We start from the raw sequence: 24,357 nt of genomic DNA, 5'->3' as shown, positions 1-24,357 counted from the left end.
AAGCGTCAGCTTTCGCGTCAGCCGAGCAAAGTCGAGACAAGTCGACACATGGGGACACACGATGCTGTGAATCGTAGACAAGTCGACACATGGGGACACACGATGCTGTGAATCGTAGACAAGTCGACACATGGGGACACACGATGCTGTGAATCGTAGACAAGTCGACACATGGGGACACACGATGCTGTGAATCGTAATCCGCACTAGCCTACGAGGGGCAAAGGGAAACCATTGGTACCGTTGAAAACACTCTCCTGAGTAAAGGAGACAACTTCCGTGCGATGTCCGGGTTTCGAACCCGGAGCAGCTACTTGGGAAGCAACCATGCTGACCGACACACCACCACCGCCTTCTGCTACGCGCTGCTTGCGCCGTGATGTGTCGCCTTCCCTCCTGGCGCCAGAGGCCGAAGGCGATAGCGCTGTAGGCGCTCAACGCCGGTTGCAAGGCGAGCACCACTGAACCCGTTTTCCTGGTGCTGCTAGGGGGACAAACTGTAACGAGGCGCAGAACTGACTTTCTCTGATGAATCGGCCCTTTAATGCACATCAGGGCGAACACGAAAGTTCTAATATGAAGTACTCACTGACGATCCAAAGACGTTTCAGTATGTATGCGTCGGTACCACCGGGGCAGTGCCTAAGTATTGTAAAGTGAAGGTCGACAGTTAGAGCCTCACATGAAGTATTTCATTGCCTTCCCACGAGTGCGTAATGCACAGCGTGGCTGTTGCTAGGAAACGGTCTTATTCGGGGTTCGTTAATATCTAGGTTTCTTTGCATCAATGTGAAAATGTTCCTATTACTAAATAAAGTTTTGCTAGTTACAGTTCAAACTGGAAGCGACGGAAGAAAGCGGTCCAACGCGCCACATTGGTTCCCAAAAGGGAGGATGCGTTTCCTACGCCACATCTGACGTTGCGTCTTACATATTCTTAAACTGACATAATTCCTTTCCTACCGAAAAAAGAAACAGATTTCGGAGTGAGGTTCCTGAGACCTTGATAGAGATGGAAGTCACTGGAGCGGTTGTGTCGTACGTCAGATTGGCCGAGCGGTCTAAGGCGCCAGATTTAAGCTCTGGTTCCCGTAAGGGAGCGTGGGTTCGAACCCCACATCTGACAATGCATTTTAAACATTCTGAAGCTAACGTACTCCCTTGATGTTATAGAACAAGAAAATTACGCAGAAACACGCCGTGGAGATTTTCCTAGAGACGACAGTGACAGCAGTGCAGGCGTCACACGTCCGATAACCCGAGCGGTCGAAAACAAATAGCGGAACATATTTTTCTAGTGCCGAGTTTTAGCTCTTCTCACGGACGTTTCCGTGGTCGTTGTTTTGTGGCTCAGGGCTATTCCATTTTCCTTCCCCAAAAGGCAACGCGAGAGACTGTCAGGCAAATCCCAAGTGATCTGTACACGGACTAAGACGTCCGCACGTCTGGCAACAGTCTCGCCAACTTGTATGCCGTGCCAACGACACGGGCTCATGTCCGATCACCGAAATTAGGCAGCGTTGGCCGTGGTTAGTACTCAGGTAGGTGACGAACTAGGAAGTCCGCGTGCTGTTGGTTTCTTCAGTTTTGCCTTTTTCCTTAGTTTTTCGTGCTGCTGTGCGGTAATGGTACGGTCCAGCACGCTGACCCCCTCCTTGCTCTCGGTACGCAAAGACGTGAACATGCGGCCACAGTCAAATGAAAGGGGCCGTTGTGTGTTTGTCGATGTGGCCTCTCGCAGTCGTTTGTAGCGCGTGTCCTGTACATATACGCCTATTTGCAAGCGTCAGCCGAGCAAAGTCGAGACAAGTCGACACATGGGGACACACGATGCTGTGAATCGTAGACAAGTCGACACATGGGGACACACGATGCTGTGAATCGTAGACAAGTCGACACATGGGGACTCACGATGCTGTGAATCGTAATCCGCACTAGCCTACGAGGGGCAAAGGGAAACCATTGGTACCGTTGAAAACACTCTCCTGAGTAAAGGAGACAACTTCCGTGCGATGTCCGGGTTTCGAACCCGGAGCAGCTACTTGGGAAGCAACCATGCTGACCGACACACCACCACCGCCTTCTGCTACGCGCTGCTTGCGCCGTGATGTGTCGCCTTCCCTCCTGGCGCCAGAGGCCGAAGGCGATAGCGCTGTAGGCGCTCAACGCCGGTTGCAAGGCGAGCACCACTGAACCCGTTTTCCTGGTGCTGCTAGGGGGACAAACTGTAACTAGGCGCAGAACTGACTTTCTCTGATGAATCGGCCCTTTAATGCACATCAGGGCGAACACGAAAGTTCTAATATGAAGTACTCACTGACGATCCAAAGACGTTTCAGTATGTATGCGTCGGTACCACCGGGGCAGTGCCTAAGTATTGTAAAGTGAAGGTCGACAGTTAGAGCCTCACATGAAGTATTTCATTGCCTTCCCACGAGTGCGTAATGCACAGCGTGGCTGTTGCTAGGAAACGGTCTTATTCGGGGTTCGTTAATATCTAGGTTTCTTTGCATCAATGTGAAAATGTTCCTATTACTAAATAAAGTTTTGCTAGTTACAGTTCAAACTGGAAGCGACGGAAGAAAGCGGTCCAACGCGCCACATTGGTTCCCAAAAGGGAGGATGCGTTTCCTACGCCACATCTGACGTTGCGTCTTACATATTCTTAAACTGACATAATTCCTTCCTACCGAAAAAAGAAACAGATTTCGGAGTGAGGTTCCTGAGACCTTGATAAAGATGGAAGTCACTGGAGCGGTTGTGTCGTACGTCAGATTGGCCGAGCGGTCTAAGGCGCCAGATTTAAGCTCTGGTTCCCGTAAGGGAGCGTGGGTTCGAACCCCACATCTGACAATGCATTTTAAACATTCTGAAGCTAACGTACTCCCTTGATGTTATAGAACAAGAAAATTACGCAGAAACACGCCGTGGAGATTTTCCTAGAGACGACAGTGACAGCAGTGCAGGCGTCACACGTCCGATAACCCGAGCGGTCGAAAACAAATAGCGGAACATATTTTTCTAGTGCCGAGTTTTAGCTCTTCTCACGGACGTTTCCGTGGTCGTTGTTTTGTGGCTCAGGGCTATTCCATTTTCCTTCCCCAAAAGGCAACGCGAGAGACTGTCAGGCAAATCCCAAGTGATCTGTACACGGACTAAGACGTCCGCACGTCTGGCAACAGTCTCGCCAACTTGTATGCCGTGCCAACGACACGGGCTCATGTCCGATCACCGAAATTAGGCAGCGTTGGCCGTGGTTAGTACTCAGGTAGGTGACGAACTAGGAAGTCCGCGTGCTGTTGGTTTCTTCAGTTTTGCCTTTTTCCTTAGTTTTTCGTGCTGCTGTGCGGTAATGGTACGGTCCAGCACGCTGACCCCCTCCTTGCTCTCGGTCCGCAAAGACGCGAACATGCGGCCACAGTCAAATGAAAGGGGCCGTTGTGTGTTTGTCGATGTGGCCTCTCGCAGTCGTTTGTAGCGCGTGTCCTGTACATATACGCCCATTTGCAAGCGTCAGCTTTCGCGTCAGCCTTCGCAAAGTCGAGACAAGTCGACACATGGGGACACACGATGCTGTGAATCGTAGACAAGTCGACACATGGGGACACACGATGCTGTGAATCGTAGACAAGTCGACACATGGGGACACACGATGCTGTGAATCGTAATCCGCACTAGCCTACGAGGGGCAAAGGGAAACCATTGGTACCGTTGAAAACACTCTCCTGAGTAAAGGAGACAACTTCCGTGCGATGTCCGGGTTTCGAACCCGGAGCAGCTACTTGGGAAGCAACCATGCTGACCGACACACCACCACCGCCTTCTGCTACGCGCTGCTTGCGCCGTGATGTGTCGCCTTCCCTCCTGGCGCCAGAGGCCGAAGGCGATAGCGCTGTAGGCGCTCAACGCCGGTTGCAAGGCGAGCACCACTGAACCCGTTTTCCTGGTGCTGCTAGGGGGACAAACTGTAACTAGGCGCAGAACTGACTTTCTCTGATGAATCGGCCCTTTAATGCACATCAGGGCGAACACGAAAGTTCTAATATGAAGTACTCACTGACGATCCAAAGACGTTTCAGTATGTATGCGTCGGTACCACCGGGGCAGTGCCTAAGTATTGTAAAGTGAAGGTCGACAGTTAGAGCCTCACATGAAGTATTTCATTGCCTTCCCACGAGTGCGTAATGCACAGCGTGGCTGTTGCTAGGAAACGGTCTTATTCGGGGTTCGTTAATATCTAGGTTTCTTTGCATCAATGTGAAAATGTTCCTATTACTAAATAAAGTTTTGCTAGTTACAGTTCAAACTGGAAGCGACGGAAGAAAGCGGTCCAACGCGCCACATTGGTTCCCAAAAGGGAGGATGCGTTTCCTACGCCACATCTGACGTTGCGTCTTACATATTCTTAAACTGACATAATTCCTTCCTACCGAAAAAAGAAACAGATTTCGGAGTGAGGTTCCTGAGACCTTGATAGAGATGGAAGTCACTGGAGCGGTTGTGTCGTACGTCAGATTGGCCGAGCGGTCTAAGGCGCCAGATTTAAGCTCTGGTTCCCGTAAGGGAGCGTGGGTTCGAACCCCACATCTGACAATGCATTTTAAACATTCTGAAGCTAACGTACTCCCTTGATGTTATAGAACAAGAAAATTACGCAGAAACACGCCGTGGAGATTTTCCTAGAGACGACAGTGACAGCAGTGCAGGCGTCACACGTCCGATAACCCGAGCGGTCGAAAACAAATAGCGGAACATATTTTTCTAGTGCCGAGTTTTAGCTCTTCTCACGGACGTTTCCGTGGTCGTTGTTTTGTGGCTCAGGGCTATTCCATTTTCCTTCCCCAAAAGGCAACGCGAGAGACTGTCAGGCAAATCCCAAGTGATCTGTACACGGACTAAGACGTCCGCACGTCTGGCAACAGTCTCGCCAACTTGTATGCCGTGCCAACGACACGGGCTCATGTCCGATCACCGAAATTAGGCAGCGTTGGCCGTGGTTAGTACTCAGGTAGGTGACGAACTAGGAAGTCCGCGTGCTGTTGGTTTCTTCAGTTTTGCCTTTTTCCTTAGTTTTTCGTGCTGCTGTGCGGTAATGGTACGGTCCAGCACGCTGACCCCCTCCTTGCTCTCGGTCCGCAAAGACGCGAACATGCGGCCACAGTCAAATGAAAGGGGCCGTTGTGTGTTTGTCGATGTGGCCTCTCGCAGTCGTTTGTAGCGCGTGTCCTGTACATATACGCCCATTTGCAAGCGTCAGCTTTCGCGTCAGCCTTCGCAAAGTCGAGACAAGTCGACACATGGGGACACACGATGCTGTGAATCGTAGACAAGTCGACACATGGGGACACACGATGCTGTGAATCGTAGACAAGTCGACACATGGGGACACACGATGCTGTGAATCGTAATCCGCACTAGCCTACGAGGGGCAAAGGGAAACCATTGGTACCGTTGAAAACACTCTCCTGAGTAAAGGAGACAACTTCCGTGCGATGTCCGGGTTTCGAACCCGGAGCAGCTACTTGGGAAGCAACCATGCTGACCGACACACCACCACCGCCTTCTGCTACGCGCTGCTTGCGCCGTGATGTGTCGCCTTCCCTCCTGGCGCCAGAGGCCGAAGGCGATAGCGCTGTAGGCGCTCAACGCCGGTTGCAAGGCGAGCACCACTGAACCCGTTTTCCTGGTGCTGCTAGGGGGACAAACTGTAACTAGGCGCAGAACTGACTTTCTCTGATAAATCGGCCCTTTAATGCACATCAGGGCGAACACGAAAGTTCTAATATGAAGTACTCACTGACGATCCAAAGACGTTTCAGTATGTATGCGTCGGTACCACCGGGGCAGTGCCTAAGTATTGTAAAGTGAAGGTCGACAGTTAGAGCCTCACATGAAGTATTTCATTGCCTTCCCACGAGTGCGTAATGCACAGCGTGGCTGTTGCTAGGAAACGGTCTTATTCGGGGTTCGTTAATATCTAGGTTTCTTTGCATCAATGTGAAAATGTTCCTATTACTAAATAAAGTTTTGCTAGTTACAGTTCAAACTGGAAGCGACGGAAGAAAGCGGTCCAACGCGCCACATTGGTTCCCAAAAGGGAGGATGCGTTTCCTACGCCACATCTGACGTTGCGTCTTACATATTCTTAAACTGACATAATTCCTTCCTACCGAAAAAAGAAACAGATTTCGGAGTGAGGTTCCTGAGACCTTGATAGAGATGGAAGTCACTGGAGCGGTTGTGTCGTACGTCAGATTGGCCGAGCGGTCTAAGGCGCCAGATTTAAGCTCTGGTTCCCGTAAGGGAGCGTGGGTTCGAACCCCACATCTGACAATGCATTTTAAACATTCTGAAGCTAACGTACTCCCTTGATGTTATAGAACAAGAAAATTACGCAGAAACACGCCGTGGAGATTTTCCTAGAGACGACAGTGACAGCAGTGCAGGCGTCACACGTCCGATAACCCGAGCGGTCGAAAACAAATAGCGGAACATATTTTTCTAGTGCCGAGTTTTAGCTCTTCTCACGGACGTTTCCGTGGTCGTTGTTTTGTGGCTCAGGGCTATTCCATTTTCCTTCCCCAAAAGGCAACGCGAGAGACTGTCAGGCAAATCCCAAGTGATCTGTACACGGACTAAGACGTCCGCACGTCTGGCAACAGTCTCGCCAACTTGTATGCCGTGCCAACGACACGGGCTCATGTCCGATCACCGAAATTAGGCAGCGTTGGCCGTGGTTAGTACTCAGGTAGGTGACGAACTAGGAAGTCCGCGTGCTGTTGGTTTCTTCAGTTTTGCCTTTTTCCTTAGTTTTTCGTGCTGCTGTGCGGTAATGGTACGGTCCAGCACGCTGACCCCCTCCTTGCTCTCGGTACGCAAAGACGCGAACATGCGGCCACAGTCAAATGAAAGGGGCCGTTGTGTGTTTGTCGATGTGGCCTCTCGCAGTCGTTTGTAGCGCGTGTCCTGTACATATACGCCTATTTGCAAGCGTCAGCTTTCGCGTCAGCCGAGCAAAGTCGAGACAAGTCGACACATGGGGACACACGATGCTGTGAATCGTAGACAAGTCGACACATGGGGACACACGATGCTGTGAATCGTAGACAAGTCGACACATGGGGACACACGATGCTGTGAATCGTAATCCGCACTAGCCTACGAGGGGCAAAGGGAAACCATTGGTACCGTTGAAAACACTCTCCTGAGTAAAGGAGACAACTTCCGTGCGATGTCCGGGTTTCGAACCCGGAGCAGCTACTTGGGAAGCAACCATGCTGACCGACACACCACCACCGCCTTCTGCTACGCGCTGCTTGCGCCGTGATGTGTCGCCTTCCCTCCTGGCGCCAGAGGCCGAAGGCGATAGCGCTGTAGGCGCTCAACGCCGGTTGCAAGGCGAGCACCACTGAACCCGTTTTCCTGGTGCTGCTAGGGGGACAAACTGTAACTAGGCGCAGAACTGACTTTCTCTGATAAATCGGCCCTTTAATGCACATCAGGGCGAACACGAAAGTTCTAATATGAAGTACTCACTGACGATCCAAAGACGTTTCAGTATGTATGCGTCGGTACCACCGGGGCAGTGCCTAAGTATTGTAAAGTGAAGGTCGACAGTTAGAGCCTCACATGAAGTATTTCATTGGCTTCCCACGAGTGCGTAATGCACAGCGTGGCTGTTGCTAGGAAACGGTCTTATTCGGGGTTCGTTAATATCTAGGTTTCTTTGCATCAATGTGAAAATGTTCCTATTACTAAATAAAGTTTTGCTAGTTACAGTTCAAACTGGAAGCGACGGAAGAAAGCGGTCCAACGCGCCACATTGGTTCCCAAAAGGGAGGATGCGTTTCCTACGCCACATCTGACGTTGCGTCTTACATATTCTTAAACTGACATAATTCCTTTCCTACCGAAAAAAGAAACAGATTTCGGAGTGAGGTTCCTGAGACCTTGATAGAGATGGAAGTCACTGGAGCGGTTGTGTCGTACGTCAGATTGGCCGAGCGGTCTAAGGGTTCAGTCGTGCTCAGGCACTCGGCCAGTGCACATCGCGCGGTGACGGGCGGTAGCGCGGGCCAGTGTTTACGTCGCGAGCAGTGCTGCGGTGGAGAGCTGAGCAGCGTGTGCGAGCGCTGTTAACGTTTGTTTCTGTACCACTGTTGTAAGTAAGATGTCGACAATTAACAGAGCGAACAGCGTTCAATGTGTTTTCGATCGTGCTGCCTTGCGACCGACGGCTTTTGAAATCCATGAGTGGATTTTTGAGGATCTGAAATTGCCGGAAGATATAGTCGACACGTTCCAGTTGGACTTTGTGCAGTACTCGTTATTTATCAAATTTATTTCGAGTGACACTTATGAGAAATTCGTTGAGGAGCATGCTGGTGTGAGATCATTTCGTCATAATGATGGCAGTATTAGTAACGTCCAAATCGTGCCTTCGGGATACGGAGTGAGAACCGTCAGGGTATTTAATGTGCCACCCGAGTGCCCTAATGATCTGATTGCACGTTCTCTGTCACTGTACGGCGCTGTTTTGTCAGTTACCAATGAAAAATGGTCGAGTGCATATCGCTACCAAGTTAACAGCGGGGTGCGAAGTGTACGTGTCGACTTAAAAAAGCATATACCTTCGTATGTTGCCATTGGCGGCTGTCGTGCACAGGTAACTTACATTGGACAACCCCCTACCTGTTCGATCTGCCATTCAACGGAACATCTGCGGATGAACTGTACACGTCGACGTCCATTTCAACTTCCACGGGAACATCCTGCAGACGCTAGTGAAAAGCTTGTTCCGCTATTGAGTGAGGTCGTCGCGGGGACGGTACCACCACCTCGGCAGCCGGAACGTGTTAGCGATGCGGAGATGCCAGTTCAGGTGGAATGCAGTGCCAAAGACATTCGCGGTAGGACGGATGTCGATCCGGCACCGTCATCCTCACCGGGGCAGTTACCGCTGGACACCAACGATGCCCCAGCCACCTCTGAAACTAAGCCGTCTGAGATACAGGAGCGGGTGCAGATCAGTATGCCTGAGCCACCCCTATCGGTAGAGACTGCAGCAGAATCGAAGAAAGGCCGTCGAAGGAGAAGCAAAGGGAATAGTAGAAAAGAGGGAAAGACGGATGATTTGAGACCCGTACACGTGTCAGAAAGTGGCAGCGAGTCTGAACCTCAATCTTCCTGCTCCGTGCGCTGCGAGGACACAGCGAGGCAAGCACGCATTCGAGAACAAACAAAACACCTGAAGGCACTACTGAGTGCTGAGAGGGAACAGAGCACTGTAACGGCTAAGAGGAAGAGCGAACAGAGTAGCGAGCAGTTGCAGCAGCGCTCCCGCAGGCACTCGCTGACGTCAGTCGCAGCCCCGCGTGGTGGCCAGGCGGACGCGACCACGCTGACAGACTCAGCCGGCGGTGGCGGGCAGGGCGGTGCGCGCACCGCGCAGCACCCCGACAGCAATGAGCCGTGGTGGCGGCAGGACGAGGAGATGCAGCAGTAGCTGCTCTCGCGCATGACCATCGCGCTGCGACATTTCCACTCTCTGACCCGTTATTGGTTTTGACATTTCGTTTCGTACTCCAGACGTTCCCCACGAGTTTGATTCAAAGCCGTCGAGAAGGACGATCCAACACAGAGCTCATTGTCCTCTGAACCATCATGTGCGATAGCCAAACCTACAACGTTACCACACTTAACGTCAATAGAATTCAAAGTGCGGTGAAACTCCGTTCGCTAACTGATTTCTTGTATGGTACCAGCGTTGACATTGCCCTACTACAGGAGGTAGTCACAGTCTTAGAAGTGCCCGGTTACGTTCTCATTGATAACATCAATCTCCAGGATGCTGTAGGCACTGCCATACTTCTGCGCGACGGTATACCCTTTACGGATGTGCAGCGGCTGCCTAGTGGTCGTGGCATTTCTCTTCGAGTGAATGGTGTGCAGATTGTTAACGTGTACGCCCCCTCAGGTAGCACTCATAAGAGGGATCGCTCAACATTTTATAAAAACGAGGTTCCAATTCTTCTTAGCGCTTATCGTGCACATCTCATCCTCGGTGGTGACTTCAATTGTGTGCTCAACGATAGAGACCAAACTCCTAACACGAACAGATGTATCGAACTTGAACATTTAATTCATGGAATGCGTCTTCACGATACATGGCAACAACTGCACGGTGAACGGGTAGCGTACACCTACGTAACCAGTCATTCTGCCAGTCGGCTGGATAGGATCTATGTGTCCGAGGCCCTCCAGCGACACGCTGTGAACTGTGACATAGCTCCTGTCAACATCTCCGACCATTGTGCGTATCAGTGTTACCTTAACCTACACCGCCAGCAACTATACCGCGGGAAAGGCTACTGGAAATTGAATGTCAGCCTTCTGCAGGATGCCCAACTTGAAGAGGAGGTGAACATAACGTGGCAACAGCTCCAGCGGCAACGTCGTCGTTACGATAGCGCTCTCCAGTGGTGGACTCAGTGTGCTAAGCCTAAATTACGCCTCACCCTCATGAGTTACGCCCGACAAAAAAGCTTTTGGCAGAAACAGACTATTGAGTTTTATTATCGCTGTTTGAGAGAACTGTACAGTCGCGCTACCAATCCTTCTCGCGATATCGACATAAAGATCAAACGATATAAAGCGAAAATCACGGCGATACAACGCCAACGAATGCAAGGCATCATCGTGCGAGCCCACCCCAAGGACGTTGCCGCCGACGAACGGGCCTCTCTGTACCACATCCTGAGAACGACGAAACGGTGTAAAGCCATGTTGATTGAAGCTGTCGTTGATGACGCTGAGAATGCCATCACGAAGCAACGTGACATCATCTCGCACGTCTACGACTATTATAGTCAACTTTACAAGAAGCAAGCCGTTGATGAAAACTCGTGCGACGACTTTCTTAGGACGTTGAACTGTCGCTTGTCACAACAGGATAATGAAAATCTGGAATCTCTTTTCACAGAGGACGAAATCCGACTGGCGGTCCACAGTGCAAAGAAAGGGAAGTCACCAGGACCCGACGGTCTCAGCGCTGAGTTTTACCAGCGTTACTGGAACCTCCTCGGTCCGACATTCCTCCAGATTGCGAATGAACTCTGGCACCTGGAAGTTATACCCAAGGCATTTACGGAAGGTATCATCCTGCCCTTACCGAAAAAAGGGAACAGCAGGAAGGTCGAAAACATGCGACCCATCACACTCCTGAATGCCGATTTCAAAATCATCACCAGATCGATTAAGCTAAGGATGCAAACCGTTATGCACAAGGTTTTGGGCAGTTACCAGTACAGTGCAGTGCAAGGCCGAAGTGCAATTTCGGCAGCCTGCGATTTGAGGGACATCATCTGTTCGTATGCTGTAACCAAAGGACAGGGCGCTCTGATCTTTCTAGATTTTGAGAAGGCTTATGACCGTGTACGTCATGACTTCCTCTTTAAAAGCATGAAGAAACTAGGATTTGGACTTCATATCATAGAATTAATTCGCAAACTTACTACAAACGCCTCCTCACGGATTCTCCTTAATGGCCATTTTACAAAAGAAGTTTCCATTGAGCAATCCGTCCGCCAAGGATGTCCTCTGTCAATGATTTTGTACGCCATTGCAGTGGAGCCGCTACTGAACAACTTGGCGCATAGCGGGATCGGACTTAGCGTCGAGTCTGTCACTATCCCATGCATTGCGTATGCTGACGATATATGCGTAACTGTGTCATCATCACAACAACTTCTGTCAGCGGAAACTCTTTTACAAACATTCACGTTTCTTTCAGGAGCAATACTCAACAGAACTAAAACCACAGCTTTGCAGATCGGTGGCGGTATCGGAGACATTTCCCATGTTACCTGGTGCAAGGTCAAGGATTCTCACACAACCCTCGGTGTTACCTTTGAGGCCAAACCAGACAAATTCCTGACGAAGAACTGGTCACACATGCTTAATAAATTACGTGCTGCTTTGATACTTCACTCCGACCGTGACTTGAACATACTACAGAAAGTTAAGACCATCGAGATCGCCATCACGAGCAAGATGACTTATTTGGCGCAAATTCTTCCAATCTCCGACCATCTAGCCAAGAGTATACAACAAGCGTTATGTTGGTTTCTTTTTAGGGGGCACATTTTCAAAGTTCAATTCGATACCTTAACCTTACCTTCGTTCAAAGGTGGCCTTAACCTCATTAAAGTACACAAAAAATGTGTCACCCTGCTCCTAAATCGCATCAGGAAGGAGTTCCGTACCCGGAGGACCAGTATCATCACAAACCTCATTCAGCGGTGGAAGCCTCATAGCCTTGACCCACCCGTTAATATCGCCGGCATTCCACTTTGTTACCGACATGTGCGACTGTACTACATGGAAATGAGCTACATTCGACACAACATCGTCGATAACGGAAGCCTGACGAACAGGAAGCTTTATGGCTTTCTCACGACAACAAACCACAGGAATCGTCTCGAAGAAAAACATCCACATACACATTGGAGTATAGTATGGCGGAATGTGCACAGTGACGTATTACCGTCACGCGTCATAGCCGACTGGTATCTAACAGTCAACGATAAAGTAGCAACGAATGAAAAGCTACATAAAATTGGCCTTCATCCAACGCCCAACTGTGACGCATGCGGAAGGGTCGATACGCTTCTTCATAGGTTCACGTGCGGACATGCAGCAGAAATTACTACATTTCTTCGTCAACGTTTGTCGGTGATAGACCGTACGACACCCTGTGGTGTAGATCCTTTAGAGGTCTTTCAGCCACAAAAACTGAGATATCCACGAGCCAAAAACAACGCTGCAACGTGGATCATGGGCCACACAGCATCGTTTATTATGCAGAATAGGCATGCTACTTTCCTCGACTATTATTCTTACATAGAAATTGAACACTTTAAAATGAGACAACATTGTGACTACAGGAGGATATTTGGAAACATGCTAAACATCATAATTAACGGTTAAAAGCTTCAAATACAATATTTCGGATCGCAGAGGTTGCCAGTGACCTGTATGTATGAATCCCATTTGATTCCTGGGACTTCAGTACTTGTCGAAAATTTACGATACTATTCAGATGCTCACCAATGCAGAAAGCATTTTTTTTTTTTTTTTTTTTTTTTTTCCCCATTTTTCGTTTTTCACATTTCCCTTCTCTCGCAGAGCAGCGGAGCATCTTACCTTCACTTAAGAAGTGATTGTCTTTTGTGCACCACAAAAATTTCTGTTTACTATTTGAACCAAAAAAAAAAAATAAAAAATAAAAAAAAATAAAAAAAATAAAAAAAATAAAAAAAAAAATAAAAAAAAAATAAAAAAAAAAACAGAAAACACCTCAAGAAGACGTTTAATTTCTTATATTGTGCTACGGCGCCCTAGCAAAAAAAAAAAAAAAAAAAAAATCACAACGAATAAAAAAAAAAAATAATAATAATAATAATAAAAAGGTGTAAAAAAAAAAATAAAAAAAAAATAAAAAAAAAAAATAATAAAAAAAAAAGGCGCCAGATTTAAGCTCTGGTTCCCGTAAGGGAGCGTGGGTTCGAACCCCACATCTGACAATGCATTTTAAACATTCTGAAGCTAACGTACTCCCTTGATGTTATAGAACAAGAAAATTACGCAGAAACACGCCATGGAGATTTTCCTAGAGACGACAGTGACAGCAGTGCAGGCGTCACACGTCCGATAACCCGAGCGGTCGAAAACAAATAGCGGAACATATTTTTCTAGTGCCGAGTTTTAGCTCTTCTCACGGACGTTTCCGTGGTCGTTGTTTTGTGGCTCAGGGCTATTCCATTTTCCTTCCCCAAAAGGCAACGCGAGAGACTGTCAGGCAAATCCCAAGTGATCTGTACACGGACTAAGACGTCCGCACGTCTGGCAACAGTCTCGCCAACTTGTATGCCGTGCCAACGACACGGGCTCATGTCCGATCACCGAAATTAGGCAGCGTTGGCCGTGGTTAGTACTCAGGTAGGTGACGAACTAGGAAGTCCGCGTGCTGTTGGTTTCTTCAGTTTTGCCTTTTTCCTTAGTTTTTCGTGCTGCTGTGCGGTAATGGTACGGTCCAGCACGCTGACCCCCTCCTTGCTCTCGGTACGCAAAGACGCGAACATGCGGCCACAGTCAAATGAAAGGGGCCGTTGTGTGTTTGTCGATGTGGCCTCTCGCAGTCGTTTGTAGCGCGTGTCCTGTACATATACGCCCATTTGCAAGCGTCAGCTTTCGCGTCAGCCTTCGCAAAGTCGAGACAAGTCGACACATGGGGACACACGATGCTGTGAATCGTAGACAAGTCGACACATGGGGACACACGATGCTGTGAATCGTAGACAAGTCGACACATGGGGACACACGATGCTGTGAATCGTAATCCGCACTAGCCTACGAGGGGCAAAGGGAAACCATTGGTACCGTTGATAACACTCTCCTGAGTAAAGGAGACAACTTCCGTGCGATGTCCGGGTTTCGAACCCGGAGCAGCTACTTGGGAAGCAACCATGCTGACCGACACACCACCACCGCCTTCTGCTACGCGCTGCTTGCGCCGTGATGTGTCGCCTTCCCTCCTGGCGCCAGAGGCCGAAGGCGATAGCGCTGTAGGCGCTCAACGCCGGTTGCAAGGCGAGCACCACTGAACCCGTTTTCCTGGTGCTGCTAGGGGGACAAACTGTAACTAGGCGCAGAACTGACTTTCTCTGATAAATCGGCCCTTTAATGCACATCAGGGCGAACACGAAAGTTCTAATATGAAGTACTCACTGACGATCCAAAGACGTTTCAGTATGTATGCGTCGGTACCACCGGGGCAGTGCCTAAGTATTGTAAAGTGAAGGTCGACAGTTAGAGCCTCACATGAAGTATTTCATTGCCTTCCCACGAGTGCGTAATGCACAGCGTGGCTGTTGCTAGGAAACGGTCTTATTCGGGGTTCGTTAATATCTAGGTTTCTTTGCATCAATGTGAAAATGTTCCTATTACTAAATAAAGTTTTGCTAGTTACAGTTCAAACTGGAAGCGACGGAAGAAAGCGGTCCAACGCGCCACATTGGTTCCCAAAAGGGAGGATGCGTTTCCTACGCCACATCTGACGTTGCGTCTTACATATTCTTAAACTGACATAATTCCTTCCTACCGAAAAAAGAAACAGATTTCGGAGTGAGGTTCCTGAGACCTTGATAGAGATGGAAGTCACTGGAGCGGTTGTGTCGTACGTCAGATTGGCCGAGCGGTCTAAGGCGCCAGATTTAAGCTCTGGTTCCCGTAAGGGAGCGTGGGTTCGAACCCCACATCTGACAATGCATTTTAAACATTCTGAAGCTAACGTACTCCCTTGATGTTATAGAACAAGAAAATTACGCAGAAACACGCCGTGGAGATTTTCCTAGAGACGACAGTGACAGCAGTGCAGGCGTCACACGTCCGATAACCCGAGCGGTCGAAAACAAATAGCGGAACATATTTTTCTAGTGCCGAGTTTTAGCTCTTCTCACGGACGTTTCCGTGGTCGTTGTTTTGTGGCTCAGGGCTATTCCATTTTCCTTCCCCAAAAGGCAACGCGAGAGACTGTCAGGCAAATCCCAAGTGATCTGTACACGGACTAAGACGTCCGCACGTCTGGCAACAGTCTCGCCAACTTGTATGCCGTGCCAACGACACGGGCTCATGTCCGATCACCGAAATTAGGCAGCGTTGGCCGTGGTTAGTACTCAGGTAGGTGACGAACTAGGAAGTCCGCGTGCAGTTGGTTTCTTCAGTTTTGCCTTTTTCCTTAGTTTTTCGTGCTGCTGTGCGGTAATGGTACGGTCCAGCACGCTGACCCCCTCCTTGCTCTCGGTACGCAAAGACGCGAACATGCGGCCACAGTCAAATGAAAGGGGCCGTTGTGTGTTTGTCGATGTGGCCTCTCGCAGTCGTTTGTAGCGCGTGTCCTGTACATATACGCCCATTTGCAAGCGTCAGCTTTCGCGTCAGCCGAGCAAAGTCGAGACAAGTCGACACATGGGGACACACGATGCTGTGAATCGTAGACAAGTCGACACATGGGGACACACGATGCTGTGAATCGTAGACAAGTCGACACATGGGGACACACGATGCTGTGAATCGTAATCCGCACTAGCCTACGAGGGGCAAAGGGAAACCATTGGTACCGTTGAAAACACTCTCCTGAGTAAAGGAGACAACTTCCGTGCGATGTCCGGGTTTCGAACCCGGAGCAGCTACTTGGGAAGCAACCATGCTGACCGACACACCACCACCGCCTTCTGCTACGCGCTGCTTGCGCCGTGATGTGTCGCCTTCCCTCCTGGCGCCAGAGGCCGAAGGCGATAGCGCTGTAGGCGCTCAACGCCGGTTGCAAGGCGAGCACCACTGAACCCGTTTTCCTGGTGCTGCTAGGGGGACAAACTGTAACTAGGCGCAGAACTGACTTTCTCTGATAAATCGGCCCTTTAATGCACATCAGGGCGAACACGAAAGTTCTAATATGAAGTACTCACTGACGATCCAAAGACGTTTCAGTATGTATGCGTCGGTACCACCGGGGCAGTGCCTAAGTATTGTAAAGTGAAGGTCGACAGTTAGAGCCTCACATGAAGTATTTCATTGGCTTCCCACGAGTGCGTAATGCACAGCGTGGCTGTTGCTAGGAAACGGTCTTATTCGGGGTTCGTTAATATCTAGGTTTCTTTGCATCAATGTGAAAATGTTCCTATTACTAAATAAAGTTTTGCTAGTTACAGTTCAAACTGGAAGCGACGGAAGAAAGCGGTCCAACGCGCCACATTGGTTCCCAAAAGGGAGGATGCGTTTCCTACGCCACATCTGACGTTGCGTCTTACATATTCTTAAACTGACATAATTCCTTCCTACCGAAAAAAGGAACAGATTTCGGAGTGAGTTTCCTGAGACCTTGATAGAGATGGAAGTCACTGGAGCAGTTGTGTCGTACGTCAGATTGGCCGAGCGGTCTAAGGCGCCAGATTTAAGCTCTGGTTCCCGTAAGGGAGCGTGGGTTCGAACACCACATCTGACAATGCATTTTAAACATTCTGAAGCTAACGTACTCCCTTGATGTTATAGAACAAGAAAATTACGCAGAAACACGCCATGGAGATTTTCCTAGAGACGACAGTGACAGCAGTGCAGGCGTCACACGTCCGATAACCCGAGCGGTCGAAAACAAATAGCGGAACATATTTTTCTAGTGCCGAGTTTTAGCTCTTCTCACGGACGTTTCCGTGGTCGTTGTGTTGTGGCTCAGGGCTATTCCATTTTCCTTCCCCAAAAGGCAACGCGAGAGACTGTCAGGCAAATCCCAAGTGATCTGTACACGGACTAAGACGTCCGCACGTCTGGCAACAGTCTCGCCAACTTGTATGCCGTGCCAACGACACGGGCTCATGTCCGATCACCGAAATTAGGCAGCGTTGGCCGTGGTTAGTACTCAGGTAGGTGACGAACTAGGAAGTCCGCATGCTGTTGGTTTCTTCAGTTTTGCCTTTTTCCTTAGTTTTTCGTGCTGCTGTGCGGTAATGGTACGGTCCAGCACGCTGACCCCCTCCTTGCTCTCGGTACACAAAGACGCGAACATGCGGCCACAGTCAAATGAAAGGGGCCGTTGTGTGTTTGTCGATGTGGCCTCTCGCAGTCGTTTGTAGCGCGTGTCCTGTACATATACGCCCATTTGCAAGCGTCAGCTTTCGCGTCAGCCGAGCAAAGTCGAGACAAGTCGACACATGGGGACACACGATGCTGTGAATCGTAGACAAGTCGACACATGGGGACACACGATGCTGTGAATCGTAGACAAGTCGACACATGGGGACACACGATGCTGTGAATCGTAATCCGCACTAGCCTACGAGGGGCAAAGGGAAACCATTGGTACCGTTGAAAACACTCTCCTGAGTAAAGGAGACAACTTCCGTGCGATGTCCGGGTTTCGAACCCGGAGCAGCTACTTGGGAAGCAACCATGCTGACCGACACACCACCACCGCCTTCTGCTACGCGCTGCTTGCGCCGTGATGTGTCGCCTTCCCTCCTGGCGCCAGAGGCCGAAGGCGATAGCGCTGTAGGCGCTCAACGCCGGTTGCAAGGCGAGCACCACTGAACCCGTTTTCCTGGTGCTGCTAGGGGGACAAACTGTAACTAGGCGCAGAACTGACTTTCTCTGATAAATCGGCCCTTTAATGCACATCAGGGCGAACACGAAAGTTCTAATATGAAGTACTCACTGACGATCCAAAGACGTTTCAGTATGTATGCGTCGGTACCACCGGGGCAGTGCCTAAGTATTGTAAAGTGAAGGTCGACAGTTAGAGCCTCACATGAAGTATTTCATTGCCTTCCCACGAGTGCGTAATGCACAGCGTGGCTGTTGCTAGGAAACGGTCTTATTCGGGGTTCGTTAATATCTAGGTTTCTTTGCATCAATGTGAAAATGTTCCTATTACTAAATAAAGTTTTGCTAGTTACAGTTCAAACTGGAAGCGACGGAAGAAAGCGGTCCAACGCGCCACATTGGTTCCCAAAAGGGAGGATGCGTTTCCTACGCCACATCTGACGTTGCGTCTTACATATTCTTAAACTGACATAATTCCTTCCTACCGAAAAAAGAAACAGATTTCGGAGTGAGGTTCCTGAGACCTTGATAGAGATGGAAGTCACTGGAGCGGTTGTGTCGTACGTCAGATTGGCCGAGCGGTCTAAGGCGCCAGATTTAAGCTCTGGTTCCCGTAAGGGAGCGTGGGTTCGAACCCCACATCTGACAATGCATTTTAAACATTCTGAAGCTAACGTACTCCCTTGATGTTATAGAACAAGAAAATTACGCAGAAACACGCCATGGAGATTTTCCTAGAGACGACAGTGACAGCAGTGCAGGCGTCACACGTCCAACCCGAGCGGTCGAAAACAAATAGCGGAACATATTTTTCTAGTGCCGAGTTTTAGCTCTTCTCACGGACGTTTCCGTGGTCGTTGTTTTGTGGCTCAGGGCTATTCCATTTTCCTTCCCCAAAAGGCAACGCGAGAGACTGTCAGGCAAATCCCAAGTGATCTGTACACGGACTAAGACGTCCGCACGTCTGGCAACAGTCTCGCCAACTTGTATGCCGTGCCAACGACACGGGCTCATGTCCGATCACCGAAATTAGGCAGCGTTGGCCGTGGTTAGTACTCAGGTAGGTGACGAACTAGGAAGTCCGCGTGCTGTTGGTTTCTTCAGTTTTGCCTTTTTCCTTAGTTTTTCGTGCTGCTGTGCGGTAATGGTACGGTCCAGCACGCTGACCCCCTCCTTGCTCTCGGTACGCAAAGACGCGAACATGCGGCCACAGTCAAATGAAAGGGGCCGTTGTGTGTTTGTCGATGTGGCCTCTCGCAGTCGTTTGTAGCGCGTGTCCTGTACATATACGCCCATTTGCAAGCGTCAGCTTTCGCGTCAGCCTTCGCAAAGTCGAGACAAGTCGACACATGGGGACACACGATGCTGTGAATCGTAGACAAGTCGACACATGGGGACACACGATGCTGTGAATCGTAGACAAGTCGACACATGGGGACACACGATGCTGTGAATCGTAATCCGCACTAGCCTACGAGGGGCAAAGGGAAACCATTGGTACCGTTGAAAACACTCTCCTGAGTAAAGGAGACAACTTCCGTGCGATGTCCGGGTTTCGAACCCGGAGCAGCTACTTGGGAAGCAACCATGCTGACCGACACACCACCACCGCCTTCTGCTACGCGCTGCTTGCGCCGTGATGTGTCGCCTTCCCTCCTGGCGCCAGAGGCCGAAGGCGATAGCGCTGTAGGCGCTCAACGCCGGTTGCAAGGCGAGCACCACTGAACCCGTTTTCCTGGTGCTGCTAGGGGGACAAACTGTAACTAGGCGCAGAACTGACTTTCTCTGATAAATCGGCCCTTTAATGCACATCAGGGCGAACACGAAAGTTCTAATATGAAGTACTCACTGACGATCCAAAGACGTTTCAGTATGTATGCGTCGGTACCACCGGGGCAGTGCCTAAGTATTGTAAAGTGAAGGTCGACAGTTAGAGCCTCACATGAAGTATTTCATTGCCTTCCCACGAGTGCGTAATGCACAGCGTGGCTGTTGCTAGGAAACGGTCTTATTCGGGGTTCGTTAATATCTAGGTTTCTTTGCATCAATGTGAAAATGTTCCTATTACTAAATAAAGTTTTGCTAGTTACAGTTCAAACTGGAAGCGACGGAAGAAAGCGGTCCAACGCGCCACATTGGTTCCCAAAAGGGAGGATGCGTTTCCTACGCCACATCTGACGTTGCGTCTTACATATTCTTAAACTGACATAATTCCTTCCTACCGAAAAAAGAAACAGATTTCGGAGTGAGGTTCCTGAGACCTTGATAGAGATGGAAGTCACTGGAGCGGTTGTGTCGTACGTCAGATTGGCCGAGCGGTCTAAGGCGCCAGATTTAAGCTCTGGTTCCCGTAAGGGAGCGTGGGTTCGAACCCCACATCTGACAATGCATTTTAAACATTCTGAAGCTAACGTACTCCCTTGATGTTATAGAACAAGAAAATTACGCAGAAACACGCCATGGAGATTTTCCTAGAGACGACAGTGACAGCAGTGCAGGCGTCACACGTCCGATAACCCGAGCGGTCGAAAACAAATAGCGGAACATATTTTTCTAGTGCCGAGTTTTAGCTCTTCTCACGGACGTTTCCGTGGTCGTTGTTTTGTGGCTCAGGGCTATTCCATTTTCCTTCCCCAAAAGGCAACGCGAGAGACTGTCAGGCAAATCCCAAGTGATCTGTACACGGACTAAGACGTCCGCACGTCTGGCAACAGTCTCGCCAACTTGTATGCCGTGCCAACGACACGGGCTCATGTCCGATCACCGAAATTAGGCAGCGTTGGCCGTGGTTAGTACTCAGGTAGGTGACGAACTAGGAAGTCCGCGTGCTGTTGGTTTCTTCAGTTTTGCCTTTTTCCTTAGTTTTTCGTGCTGCTGTGCGGTAATGGTACGGTCCAGCACGCTGACCCCCTCCTTGCTCTCGGTACGCAAAGACGCGAACATGCGGCCACAGTCAAATGAAAGGGGCCGTTGTGTGTTTGTCGATGTGGCCTCTCGCAGTCGTTTGTAGCGCGTGTCCTGTACATATACGCCCATTTGCAAGCGTCAGCTTTCGCGTCAGCCTTCGCAAAGTCGAGACAAGTCGACACATGGGGACACACGATGCTGTGAATCGTAGACAAGTCGACACATGGGGACACACGATGCTGTGAATCGTAGACAAGTCGACACATGGGGACACACGATGCTGTGAATCGTAATCCGCACTAGCCTACGAGGGGCAAAGGGAAACCATTGGTACCGTTGAAAACACTCTCCTGAGTAAAGGAGACAACTTCCGTGCGATGTCCGGGTTTCGAACCCGGAGCAGCTACTTGGGAAGCAACCATGCTGACCGACACACCACCACCGCCTTCTGCTACGCGCTGCTTGCGCCGTGATGTGTCGCCTTCCCTCCTGGCGCCAGAGGCCGAAGGCGATAGCGCTGTAGGCGCTCAACGCCGGTTGCAAGGCGAGCACCACTGAACCCGTTTTCCTGGTGCTGCTAGGGGGACAAACTGTAACTAGGCGCAGAACTGACTTTCTCTGATAAATCGGCCCTTTAATGCACATCAGGGCGAACACGAAAGTTCTAATATGAAGTACTCACTGACGATCCAAAGACGTTTCAGTATGTATGCGTCGGTACCACCGGGGCAGTGCCTAAGTATTGTAAAGTGAAGGTCGACAGTTAGAGCCTCACATGAAGTATTTCATTGCCTTCCCACGAGTGCGTAATGCACAGCGTGGCTGTTGCTAGGAAACGGTCTTATTCGGGGTTCGTTAATATCTAGGTTTCTTTGCATCAATGTGAAAATGTTCCTATTACTAAATAAAGTTTTGCTAGTTACAGTTCAAACTGGAAGCGACGGAAGAAAGCGGTCCAACGCGCCACATTGGTTCCCAAAAGGGAGGATGCGTTTCCTACGCCACATCTGACGTTGCGTCTTACATATTCTTAAACTGACATAATTCCTTCCTACCGAAAAAAGAAACAGATTTCGGAGTGAGGTTCCTGAGACCTTGATAGAGATGGAAGTCACTGGAGCGGTTGTGTCGTACGTCAGATTGGCCGAGCGGTCTAAGGCGCCAGATTTAAGCTCTGGTTCCCGTAAGGGAGCGTGGGTTCGAACCCCACATCTGACAATGCATTTTAAACATTCTGAAGCTAACGTACTCCCTTGATGTTATAGAACAAGAAAATTACGCAGAAACACGCCATGGAGATTTTCCTAGAGACGACAGTGACAGCAGTGCAGGCGTCACACGTCCGATAACCCGAGCGGTCGAAAACAAATAGCGGAACATATTTTTCTAGTGCCGAGTTTTAGCTCTTCTCACGGACGTTTCCGTGGTCGTTGTTTTGTGGCTCAGGGCTATTCCATTTTCCTTCCCCAAAAGGCAACGCGAGAGACTGTCAGGCAAATCCCAAGTGATCTGTACACGGACTAAGACGTCCGCACGTCTGGCAACAGTCTCGCCAACTTGTATGCCGTGCCAACGACACGGGCTCATGTCCGATCACCGAAATTAGGCAGCGTTGGCCGTGGTTAGTACTCAGGTAGGTGACGAACTAGGAAGTCCGCGTGCTGTTGGTTTCTTCAGTTTTGCCTTTTTCCTTAGTTTTTGGTGCTGCTGTGCGGTAATGGTACGGTCCAGCACGCTGACCCCCTCCTTGCTCTCGGTACGCAAAGACGCGAACATGCGGCCACAGTCAAATGAAAGGGGCCGTTGTGTGTTTGTCGATGTGGCCTCTCGCAGTCGTTTGTAGCGCGTGTCCTGTACATATACGCCCATTTGCAAGCGTCAGCTTTCGCGTCAGCCTTCGCAAAGTCGAGACAAGTCGACACATGGGGACACACGATGCTGTGAATCGTAGACAAGTCGACACATGGGGACACACGATGCTGTGAATCGTAGACAAGTCGACACATGGGGACACACGATGCTGTGAATCGTAATCCGCACTAGCCTACGAGGGGCAAAGGGAAACCATTGGTACCGTTGAAAACACTCTCCTGAGTAAAGGAGACAACTTCCGTGCGATGTCCGGGTTTCGAACCCGGAGCAGCTACTTGGGAAGCAACCATGCTGACCGACACACCACCACCGCCTTCTGCTACGCGCTGCTTGCGCCGTGATGTGTCGCCTTCCCTCCTGGCGCCAGAGGCCGAAGGCGATAGCGCTGTAGGCGCTCAACGCCGGTTGCAAGGCGAGCACCACTGAACCCGTTTTCCTGGTGCTGCTAGGGGGACAAACTGTAACTAGGCGCAGAACTGACTTTCTCTGATAAATCGGCCCTTTAATGCACATCAGGGCGAACACGAAAGTTCTAATATGAAGTACTCACTGACGATCCAAAGACGTTTCAGTATGTATGCGTCGGTACCACCGGGGCAGTGCCTAAGTATTGTAAAGTGAAGGTCGACAGTTAGAGCCTCACATGAAGTATTTCATTGCCTTCCCACGAGTGCGTAATGCACAGCGTGGCTGTTGCTAGGAAACGGTCTTATTCGGGGTTCGTTAATATCTAGGTTTCTTTGCATCAATGTGAAAATGTTCCTATTACTAAATAAAGTTTTGCTAGTTACAGTTCAAACTGGAAGCGACGGAAGAAAGCGGTCCAACGCGCCACATTGGTTCCCAAAAGGGAGGATGCGTTTCCTACGCCACATCTGACGTTGCGTCTTACATATTCTTAAACTGACATAATTCCTTCCTACCGAAAAAAGAAACAGATTTCGGAGTGAGGTTCCTGAGACCTTGATAGAGATGGAAGTCACTGGAGCGGTTGTGTCGTACGTCAGATTGGCCGAGCGGTCTAAGGCGCCAGATTTAAGCTCTGGTTCCCGTAAGGGAGCGTGGGTTCGAACCCCACATCTGACAATGCATTTTAAACATTCTGAAGCTAACGTACTCCCTTGATGTTATAGAACAAGAAAATTACGCAGAAACACGCCATGGAGATTTTCCTAGAGACGACAGTGACAGCAGTGCAGGCGTCACACGTCCGATAACCCGAGCGGTCGGAAACAAATAGCGGAACATATTTTTCTAGTGCCGAGTTTTAGCTCTTCTCACGGACGTTTCCGTGGTCGTTGTTTTGTGGCTCAGGGCTATTCCATTTTCCTTCCCCAAAAGGCAACGCGAGAGACTGTCAGGCAAATCCCAAGTGATCTGTACACGGACTAAGACGTCCGCACGTCTGGCAACAGTCTCGCCAAC

The 24,357-nt window shown here is 49.8% G+C and overlaps 10 non-coding genes across 10 annotated transcripts; all 10 read left to right on the top strand.

Moving 5' to 3' along the window:
• The first annotated feature begins 1,042 nt into the window (after window positions 1-1,042).
• On the top strand, window positions 1,043-1,126 carry Trnal-uaa (transfer RNA leucine (anticodon UAA)). The gene has a single exon. It is a non-coding gene; the product is annotated as a tRNA-Leu (tRNA).
• Window positions 1,127-2,769: 1,643 nt separating this feature from the next.
• On the top strand, window positions 2,770-2,853 carry Trnal-uaa (transfer RNA leucine (anticodon UAA)). Its single transcript has one exon. It is a non-coding gene; the product is annotated as a tRNA-Leu (tRNA).
• A 1,656-nt stretch (window positions 2,854-4,509) lies between these two features.
• Window positions 4,510-4,593, top strand: Trnal-uaa (transfer RNA leucine (anticodon UAA)). Its single transcript has one exon. It is a non-coding gene; the product is annotated as a tRNA-Leu (tRNA).
• A 1,656-nt stretch (window positions 4,594-6,249) lies between these two features.
• On the top strand, window positions 6,250-6,333 carry Trnal-uaa (transfer RNA leucine (anticodon UAA)). Its single transcript has one exon. It is a non-coding gene; the product is annotated as a tRNA-Leu (tRNA).
• Window positions 6,334-15,239: 8,906 nt separating this feature from the next.
• Window positions 15,240-15,323, top strand: Trnal-uaa (transfer RNA leucine (anticodon UAA)). Its single transcript has one exon. It is a non-coding gene; the product is annotated as a tRNA-Leu (tRNA).
• A 1,655-nt stretch (window positions 15,324-16,978) lies between these two features.
• Trnal-uaa (transfer RNA leucine (anticodon UAA)) lies at window positions 16,979-17,062 on the top strand. Its single transcript has one exon. It is a non-coding gene; the product is annotated as a tRNA-Leu (tRNA).
• A 1,655-nt stretch (window positions 17,063-18,717) lies between these two features.
• Window positions 18,718-18,801, top strand: Trnal-uaa (transfer RNA leucine (anticodon UAA)). Its single transcript has one exon. It is a non-coding gene; the product is annotated as a tRNA-Leu (tRNA).
• Window positions 18,802-20,454: 1,653 nt separating this feature from the next.
• Window positions 20,455-20,538, top strand: Trnal-uaa (transfer RNA leucine (anticodon UAA)). The gene has a single exon. It is a non-coding gene; the product is annotated as a tRNA-Leu (tRNA).
• Window positions 20,539-22,194: 1,656 nt separating this feature from the next.
• Window positions 22,195-22,278, top strand: Trnal-uaa (transfer RNA leucine (anticodon UAA)). The gene has a single exon. It is a non-coding gene; the product is annotated as a tRNA-Leu (tRNA).
• Window positions 22,279-23,934: 1,656 nt separating this feature from the next.
• Trnal-uaa (transfer RNA leucine (anticodon UAA)) lies at window positions 23,935-24,018 on the top strand. Its single transcript has one exon. It is a non-coding gene; the product is annotated as a tRNA-Leu (tRNA).
• Window positions 24,019-24,357: the final 339 nt, after the last annotated feature.

Source organism: Schistocerca cancellata, chromosome 8, assembly GCF_023864275.1.
Source record: "Schistocerca cancellata isolate TAMUIC-IGC-003103 chromosome 8, iqSchCanc2.1, whole genome shotgun sequence".
NCBI lineage: Eukaryota > Metazoa > Arthropoda > Insecta > Orthoptera > Acrididae > Schistocerca > Schistocerca cancellata.
The sequence above is the reverse complement of the archived record's forward strand: the minus strand, read 5'-3'. Positions and strand labels throughout refer to the sequence as shown.